Below are 10,358 nucleotides of genomic sequence, written 5' to 3' on the forward strand. Positions count from 1 at the left end.
GAATGTGGGAATGTAATGTTATGCTGTCCATCGTGGCACGGTGATGTTCTGCTGTCGACTGTGGTGAAGTAATGTTCGGCAATCCGTCGTTGCAATGTAATATTCTGCTGTCGAATGTTGGAATGCAATGTTATGCTGTCCATCGTGACAATGTAATATTCTGCTATCCATCGTGGCAATGTAATGTTCTGCTGTTGACTTTGGGAATGTAATGTGCTGATTCCTACTGTGCGAATGTAATGTTCTCCTGTCGGCTGTGGAAATGTAATGTTCTGCTTTCACTCTAGGTATGTAATGTTCTGCTGTCAACTGTGGGAATATAATGTTCTGCTGTCGACTGTAGCAATCTAATGCTCTGCTGTCCATCGTCGCAATGTAATGTTCTATTATCCATCATGGCATTGTAATGTTCTGCTTCCTACTGTGGCAATGTAATGTTCTGCTTTCTACAGTGGGCATATAATGTTCTGTTGGCAACTGTGGGAATGTAATTTTCTGCTTTCCATCGTGGCAATGTAATGTTCTGCTGTCGACTCTGGGAATGTAATGTTCTGCTGTTGACTGCGGCAATGCAATGTTATGCTGTCGACTGTGGCAAAAGACAATAGACAATAGGTGCAGAAGTAGACCATTTGGCCCTTCGAGCCTGCACCGCCATTTTGAGATCATGGCTGATCAACTGCTATCAATACCCGGTTCCTGCCTTGTCCCCATATCCCTTGATTCCCCTATCCATAAGATACCTATCTAGCTCCTTCTTGAAAGCATCCAGAGAATTGGCCTCCACTACCTTCCGAGGCAGTGCATTCCAGACCCCCACAACTCTCTGGGAGAAGAAGTTTTTCATTAACTCTGTCCTAAATGACCTACCCCTTATTCTCAAACCATGCCCTCTGGTACTGGACTCTCCCAGCATCTGGAACATATTTCCTGCCTCTATCTTGTCCAATCCCTTAATAATCTTATATGTTTCAATCAGATCCCCTCCTCATCTCCTTAATTCCAGCGTGTACAAGCCCAGTCTCTCTAACCTCTCTGCGTAAGACAGTCCAGACATCCCAGGAATTAACATCGTGATTCTACGCTGCACTTCCTCTACAGCCAGGATGTCCTTCCTTAACCCTGGAGACCAAATCTGTACACAATACTCCAGGTGTGGTCTCACCAGGGCTCTCTACAAACGCAAGAGGATTTCCTTGCTCTTGTACTCAATTCCCTTTGTAATAAAGGCCAACAATCCATTAGCCTTCTTCACTGCCTGCTGCACTTGCTCATTCAACTTCAGGGACTGATAAACAAGGACTCCCAGATCTCTTTGTATTTCTCCCTTACCTAATGTAATTCTCTGCTCTACATTGCGGGAATGTAATGTTCTGCTGTCGACTGTGGAAATGTATTCTTCTGTTGTCTATCGTTGCAATGTAATGTTCTGCTGTCGACTGTGGCAATGTAATGTTATGCATTCGACTGTGGCAGTGTAATGTTCTGCTGTTGACAGTGGGAATGCAATGTTCAGCTGTCCATCCAGGCAATGTAACGTTCTGCTGTCGACTGTGGGAATGGATTGTTCTTCTGTCCATCGTGGCAATGTAATGTTCTGCTGTTGACAGTGGGGATGTAATGTTCACCTGTCCATCGTGGCAATGTAATGTTCTGCTGTTGACAGTGGGGATGTAATGTTCACCTGTCCATCGTGGCAATGTAATGATCTGCTGTTGACAGTGGGGATGTAATGTTCTGCTGTCCTTTGCGGGAATGTAATGTTCTGCTGCCGACTGTGGCAACGTAATGTTCTGTTATCCATCGTGGCAATGTAATATTCTGCTGTTAACTGTTGGAATGTAATGTTCTGCTGTCGACTGTGGGGAAGTAATATTCTGCTATACTTCATTGCAATGTAATGTTCTGCTGTCGACTGTGGCAATCTAATGTTCTGCTGTCGACTGTGGCAATGTAATGTTCTGCTGTCCGTCGTGACAATGTAATGATCTGCTGTTGACAGTGGGGATGTAATGTTCACCTGTCCATCGTGGCAATGTAATGATCTGCTGTTGACAGTGGGGATGTAATGTTCTGCTGTCCTTTGCGGGAATGTAATGATCTGCTGTTGACAGTGGGGATGTAATGTTCTGCTGTTGACTGTGGGAATGTAATGTTCTGCTGTTGACTGTGGGAATGTAACGTTCTGCTGTCGACTGTGGGAATGGATTGTTCTTCTGTCCATCGTGGCAATGTAATGTTCTGCTGTTGACAGTGGGGATGTAATGTTCACCTGTCCATCGTTGCAATGTAATGCTCTGCTATCCATCATGGCAATGTAATGTTCTGCTGTCGACTGTGGGAATGTAATGTTCTGCTGTTGACTGTGGGAATGTAATGTTCTGCCGTCCATCGTGGCAGTGTAATGTTCACAGCAGAATGCACTTATTTATTTAATGATAGAGTTTGAAGCAGGTGTCTGCAGCCCAATGAGTTACGTGGCCTAACAACCTGCCTTTTTAACCCGAGCCTAATGACAGGACAATTAACAATCACAAATTATCCAAATTATCTTAACTGTGAGTGGTGGCCAGAGCACCCAAAAGAAGCCCGTATGCACAACGGAAGAACAGACGAACTTTCTTACAGAGGATGCAGGGATTAAGCTTTGAACCTCTGAACCCGGACTCCAGTGCATGGGCTGCAGACTGCAATTGCTTCATGTGGGACTGTGAAATTAAGTCGTCTCCTCTACCTGAGTATTGAAGTTGGCCATTCAGAAGGCAGAGGAAACATCATAACCAAGATTATGAGATTTTCTTGGAGGCGAGATGTGCCATGGTAAATTCAAATAATCAGTAATAGGAAGTTTGCCAGTGACTTGATCGAGCAAAAGATCAAACAGGAGGAAATCTGCAGATGCTGAAAATTCAAGCATCACACACAAAATGCTGGTCCTGACAAAGGGTCTCGGCCCAAAACTTCGATAGTGCTTCTCCCTATAGATGCTGCCTGTCCAGCTGTGTTACCAGCATTTTGTGTGTGTTGCTCAAGCAAAAGATGTTTGCTTGGTGTATCCAGAAAATAAGTTGTGCAACTGGAAACCCACACAGGCTTGAATGTGCAGCCTTCATACTGACTGCGTTGGAAATGAACGCTGAACTTTGGAACACCCCGAGCTGCAAAGGCGCCGTGCAAACCGCTAGGCTCCCATGGCGCCCAGTCAAATAGCAGAGGATGGTTGTGTGGCGATCAGGCTGTCCCAGCACATCCTTTGGGGTGTTGGTTGTTAACACAATTAACACACTTCACTGTGTGTTTTGATGTACATGCACAAACGTTTGTAATAAATAAATCTGAATCTGAGCTGAAATGAGTAGCAGTGAAATTCGAAATATCACTGATTTTCCTCTTCATCCATAGGGACCCCTGCAGTATACTGGGATACAGATTGCCCAGCCCTACAAATCTAAGTGGCTCACATGGTCATTAATTTCTCTGTTGCCATTTTCGCCTTAATACCGAAGTCCTTTAATTCCTCCTCCTTGTTGGACTCTCACTGCTGGACTTTCTCATCTTCGAGTCATCAGAGAAAGAGGGAGAAAGTGAGGGGTGAGAGATGGATGGGGACGAAAAGAGAGGGAAGGAGAGTGAAAGGGAGGGAGAAATAGAAGGGGAAGGAGTGAGAAAGAAATTGAGAGAATGTAGAACAGAGAGAGGGGAGAGTGCAAAGAGAGAGAGAAAGCGAGAGATGCAGGGGGGTCGTTAATCCTTCCTTAGAGCACACAGAAGAGTCCAGTGCCAACTTTTCCTCTGGGTGAGAGATTATTGACTGTGGAGAGTGTTGCAAACAGCACTCTGTGACAATCCTTCATCTTATCCACAAGGTAAATGGATTGAGCTGTAGCTAATAGGATCAGATTACATTAGTGAAGATAAAATACCAGACCCTGACAACTGCAGCTTGTGGGGCAGGAACTTTCAGTTTTTAAAAGACCTGAACTGAGAGGACTCATACACACTTCATATGGGAGGAATCTCTCATGTCCATCACAAGCTGCTTCCGAGGCCAGAGGAAACAACACACTGGACCATTGTTACCCCACCATCATCAAAAATGCCTACCATGCTATTCCACAAGCACCCCCCCCCCCCCGCCTCACTTTGGGAAGTCTGATCACCACCCTGAGTATAGGCAGAGACTGAAGACTGCAACACCAGTAGTGAGGACCAAGAAGGTTTGGACCAGGGAAGCACAGGAGCGCCTACAGGACTGCTTTGAATCGGTGAACCGGACTGTATTCAGAGATTCATCATCGTGAATATGCTGCAGTTGTTACCGACTTCATTCAAACCTGTTTGGATGAGTGTGTGCCTACAAAGACTTAGTGTACATTCCCAAACCAAAAGCTGTGGATGGACCAGGAGGTACGTCGGTGGCTGAAGGCTAGATCTGTGGCATTTAAGTTTGGTGACCCAGTTCTATACCAGAAAACCAGCTATTTCAAAGGTGAAGAGACAATTTCGAACAAGATTGGAGGTGACATCTGATGTATGACATCTCTAGGTTTGCAAAACATTACTTCCTACAAAGCGAAACCCAATAGTATGAATGGCAGCAATGCTTCACTATCAGATGAACTCAACTATGCACGCTTTGAAAGGGGAAATATAACTGCAGCTGTGAAGATCCCTGCTGCACCCGGTGATTTCCATCTCAGAGGCTGATGTTACGCTGTCTTTAAAGAGGGTGAACCCTCACACGGCAGAAGGCCCCTACGGAGTACCTGGTAAGGCTCTGAAAACTTGTGCCAGTTGGTTGGACATTCTCAACCTCTCACTGCTACGGCAGAAGTTCCCACTTGTGCCCAAGGAGAATAATGTGAGCTGCCTTGATGAATATCGCCCGGTAGCACTCACATCGACAATGATGAAATGCTTTGAGAGGTTATGACAAGACTGAACTCCTGCCTCAGCAAGGACCTGGACCCATTGCAATTTGCCTATCACCACAATAGGTCAATGGCAGTTGCAATCTCATTGGCTCTCCACACGGCCTTAGACCACCTGGACAATACAGACACCTACATCAGGATGCTGTTCATTGACTATAGCTCAGCATTTAACACCATCATTCCCACAATTCTGATTAAGAACCTGAGCTTCTATACCTCCCTCTGCAATTGGATCCTCGACTTCCTAACTGGAAGACCACAATATGTGCAGATTGGTGATAATATCTCCTCCTTGCTGACAATCAACACTGGCACACCTCAAGGGTGTGTGTTTAGCCCACTCTCTCTATACCCATGACTGTGTAGCCAGGCATAGCTCAAATACCATCTATAAATTTGCTGATGATACAATCATCATTGGTAGAATCTCAGATGGAGATGAGAGGGTGTACAGGAGCAAGATATACCAATTAGTGTAGTGGTATCACAGCAACAACTTTGCACTCAATGTCAGTAAGACAAAAGAGCTGATTGTGAATTTCAGGAAGGCTGAGACAAAGGAACATATACCAGTCCTCGTAGAGGGATCAGAAGTGGAGAGAGTGAGCAGTTTCAAGTTCCTGGGTGTCTGAGGACCTAACCTCATCCCAACATATAAAGAAGGCAAGACAGCGACTACACTTCATTAGGAGTTAGAAGAGATTTGATATGTCAACAAAAACACTCAAAAACTTCAACAGATGTACCATGGAGAGCATTCTGACAGGCTGCATTACTGTCTGGAATGGGGGGGCGCATTGCACAGGACCAAAGGAAGCTGCAGAGGGTCATAAATTTAGTTGGTTCCATCTTGAGTACTACCCTACAAAGTACCCAGGACATCTTCATGGAGTGGTGTCTCAGAAAGGCAGCGTCCATTATTAAGGCATGCCTTTTTCTCACTGTTACCATCAGGTAGGAGGTACAGAAGCCTGAAGGCACACACTCAGCAATTCAGGAACAGCTCCTTCCCTTCTGCCATTCGATTCCTAAATGGACATTGAACCCATGAGCACTACCTCACTTTGTTAATATATATTATTTGTTTTGCACAATTTTTAATTTATTCAATATGCATATTCTGTAACTGATTTGCTTTTTTTTCCCTTTTATCTACTATATTATGTATTGCATTGAGCTAAGTTAACAAATTTCACAACACACGCCGGTGATAATAAACCTGATTCTGATTCCGATTCCGTCTGATCTTTAGGGATCCTTCAGCCACCCAGAAGACCATAAGATGTAGTGACATTTGGCCCATCAAGTCTGCACCACCATTCCATCTCAACCACATTCTCCTGCCTTCTTCCCAGAACCTTTGATTCCCTGACTAATCTGTTTGCTCAGTGCTGCCCTCTTGTGCTTTCTCAGTGGAAGAACAAGGTGGACCAGGACAACTCAGGAACTTGGGCAAACAAGAGAAAATCTGCAGATGCTGGAAATCCAAGCATCACACACAAAATGCTGGGGGAACTCAGCAGGTCAGGCAGCATCTGTGGAAAAGAGTAAACAGTCGGCGTTTTGGGCCGAAACCCTTCATCAGGACTGGAGACAAAAGTTGAGAAGTCAGAGTAAGGTGGTGGGGGAGGAGAGGAAGAAACACAAGGTGAAATGGTCTCCCAATCTACATAGTGTCTCATCAATACACAGGAGGCCACATCAGGAGCACTGGATGCAGCAGGTGATCTCAAAAGACTCACAAGTGAAGTGTCGCCTCACCTGGAAGGACTGTTTGGGGCTCTGAATAGTAGTGAGGGAGGAGGTGTAAGGGCAGGTGAAGCACTTGTTCCACAGGCAAGGATAAGTGCCAAGAGAAAGATCAGTGGGGAGGGGGGAACGGACAAGGGAGTCACGTAGGGAGCAATCCCTGCGGAAAGCAGAAAGTGGGAGGCAGGGAAAGATGTACTTGGTGATAGGATCCTGTAGGAGGTAGTGGAGGTTATGGAAAATTATGTACTGGACTTGGAGTATGGTGGAGTGATAGGTGAGAACAAGAGAAACCCTATCCTTGGTAGGGTGGCAGGAGGCATGCCCAAAATGTAAATGATGCAGTTGAGGGCAGAGTTGATGGTGGAGGAAAGGAAGCCCCTTTCTTTTGAAGGAAGTGGACAGCTCCTTCATTCTGGAATGAAAAGCCTCATCCTGAGAGCAGATGCAGCAGAGACAGAGGAATTGAGAGAAGAGGATGGCATTTTCACAAGTAACAGGGTGGAAAGAAGTAAAGTCCAGGTAGCTGTGGAGAATCACTGCGTTCATATATATATATTAAAAAATCAGTAGAAGACTGTCTCCAGAGATAAAGACAGTGAGATTGAGAAAGGGAAGGGAGGTCGGAAATGGACCAGGTAAATTTCAGGGCCGTGTGGAAGTTGGAGGCAAAGTTGATGAAATTAACGAATTTTGCATGGGTGCAGGAAGCAGCACCAATGCTGTCATCATTGAGCACAGGAAAAGTTGGGGAGTGAGTGCCAGTGTAGAACACAGACTATTCCATGTAGCCAACCAACAGGCAGGGATAGCTGGGGCACATGCGGGTGCCATGGCTACCCCTTTTGTTTGAAGTGGGAGGAGTCAAAGGGCAAAATAATTGAGAGTGAAGACACTCTCCACCAGATAGAGGAGAGTAGTGGTGGAGGGGAGCTGGTTGAGCCTTTGAAGCCTTCCTGGAGGGTGATGGAGATGTATAGGGACTGAATGTCTTTCGTGAAAATAAGGTGATTGGAGCCAGGGAACCTGAAATCAGTGAAAAGATCAAGAGCTTGTGATGTGTCATGGATGTAGATAGGAAGGGACTGAACCGGAAGGGGGGGGGGGGGGGGTTAAGACTGAGTCGAGGTATACAGATATAAGTTTGGTGGGGTAGGAAGAAGCAGAAACAATGGGTCTCCCTGGAGAGGCAAGGTTGTGTTTCTTGAGTAGGAGGTAGAAACGTGATGTAGGGAGTGAGAGAACTAAGAGGTTGGTGGCCATAAGACATAGGAGCAGAATTAGGCCATTCAGCCCATCAAGTCTGCTCAGCCATTCCATCACGTGCGATCCCAGATCCCACTCAACCTCATACACCTGCCATCTCACAATATCTTTTGATGCCCTGACCAATCAGTAGACGATAAACTTCCGCCTTAAGTATACCCATAGACTTGCCCACCACCACAGTCTGTGATGGAGCATTCAACAGATTCACTACTCTCTGGCCAAAAATTACCTCCTTACCTCTGTTCCATATTGTTGCCCCTCAATTTTGAGGCTGTTCCTTCTAGTTCTAGAAACTTCCTTCATAGGAAACATAATAATAATAAATACTTTATTGATCCTGAGTGGGAAATCTTTTCATTACAGCAACATTTAAAAATACACGTAGCAGTGTGAAGACTTAACTAATAATAAAGTACAGAATAATAATTCAGGTCTCTGTCTGCTCAGACAGTCTTGATGCTGGGTAATGGTAGCACTATGGTCCGGGAAATGTGTGTGCAGCCAGGTCTCAGTTATACACAAAACACTGCACTCCTGGTATTCCCTCTGAGTCTGAATCAGTGTGCCAAGCCCGACCATTTTATTTCACAAGGACCTCACATTTCCCATGATGATTGCAAGGATTTCCTCCTCCTAGCCTTCACCTTCGCTCCGGACCTGCAGCCTCGGTGTCGCCTCCTAAGCTCCTGCAGGACCTCAGGCCACACTCTGGCAGTAGCATTAGTCTGCATAGCTCAATCAGCCAGTCACTGGAATAGAAACATAGAAAATAGGTGCAGGAGTAGGCCATTCGGCCCTTGAGCCTGCACCGCCATTCAGAATGATCATGGCTGATCATCCAACTCAGAACCCTGTACCTGCCTTCTCTCCATACCCCCTGATCCCTTTAGCCACAAGGGCCATATCTAACTTCCTCTTAAATATAGCCAATGAACCGGCCTCAACTGTTTCCTGTGGCAGAGAATTCCACAGATTCACCACTCTCTGTGTGAAGAAGCTTTTCCTCATCTCGGTCCTAAAAGGCTTCCCCTTTATCCTTAAACTGTGACCCCTTGTTCTGGATGAAACAATCTTCCTGCATCTAGCCTGTCCAATCCCTTTAGAATTTTATACGTTTCAATAAGATCCCCCCTCAATCTTCTAAATTCCAGTGAGTACAAGCCTAGTCGATCCAGTCAGGTTGTCTGTCATGTTAGAAACAGAAAAAACCTACAGCACAATACAGGCCCTTTGGCCCACAAAGTTGTGCTGAAAATGTCCCAACCTTAGAAGTTACTAGACTTACACATCGCCCTCTATTTTTCTAAGCTCCATGTACATATCCAAAAGTTTCTTAAAAGACCCTCTCATTTCTGCCTCCACCACCGTTGCCAGCAGCCCATTCCACGCACTCACCACTCTCTGAGTAAAAAAATTTAACCCCTGATATCTCCTCTGTACCTACTCCCCAGCACCTTAAACCTGTGTCCTCTTGTGGCAACCATTTCAGCCCTGGGAAAAAGCCTCTGACTATCCACACAATCAATGCCTCTCATCATCTTATACACCTCTATCAGGTCACCTCTCATCCTCTGTCGCTCCAAGGAGAAAAGCCCTAGTTCACTCAACCTATTCTCATAAGGCATGCTCCCCAATCCAGGCAACATCCTTGTAAATCTCCTCTGCACCCTTTCTATGGCTTCCACATCCTTCCTGTAGTGAAGCAACCAGAACTGAGCACAGTACTCCAAGTGGGGTCTGACCAGGGTCCTATATAGCTGCAACATTACCTCTCGGCTCCTAAATTCAATTCCATGATTGGTGAAGGCCACCTTAACCAGAGAGTCAACCTGTGCAGCTGCTTTGAGCATCCTTTGGACTCGGACCTCAAGATCCCTCTGGTCCTTCACACTGCCAAGAGTCTTACCATTAATACTATATTCTGCCATCATATTTGACCAAACAAAATGAACCACCTCACACTTAACTAGGTTGAACTACATCTGCCACTCCTCAGCCCAGTTTTGCATCCTATCAATGTCCCGCTGTAAAATCTGACAGCCCTCCACACTATCCACAACACCTCCAACCTTTGTGTCATCAGCAAACTTACTAACCCATCCCTCCAATTCCTCATCCAGGTCATTTATAAAAATCACAAAGAGTAAGGGTCCTAGAACAGACCCTGAGGCACTCCAATGGTGACCGACCTCCATGCAGAATATGACCAGTCTACAACCACTCTTTGCCTTCTGTGGGCAAGCCAGTTCTGGATCCACAAAGCAATGTCCCCTTGGATCCCATGCGTCCTTACTTTCTCAGTAAGCCTTGCATGGGGTAGCTTATCAAATGCCTTGCTGAAATCCATATACACTACATCTACTGCTCTTCCTTCATGTGTTTAGTCATATCCTCAAAAAATTCAAT

Source organism: Hemitrygon akajei, chromosome 8 (genome assembly GCF_048418815.1).
Source record: "Hemitrygon akajei chromosome 8, sHemAka1.3, whole genome shotgun sequence".
In the NCBI taxonomy this organism is placed as follows: domain Eukaryota; kingdom Metazoa; phylum Chordata; class Chondrichthyes; order Myliobatiformes; family Dasyatidae; genus Hemitrygon; species Hemitrygon akajei.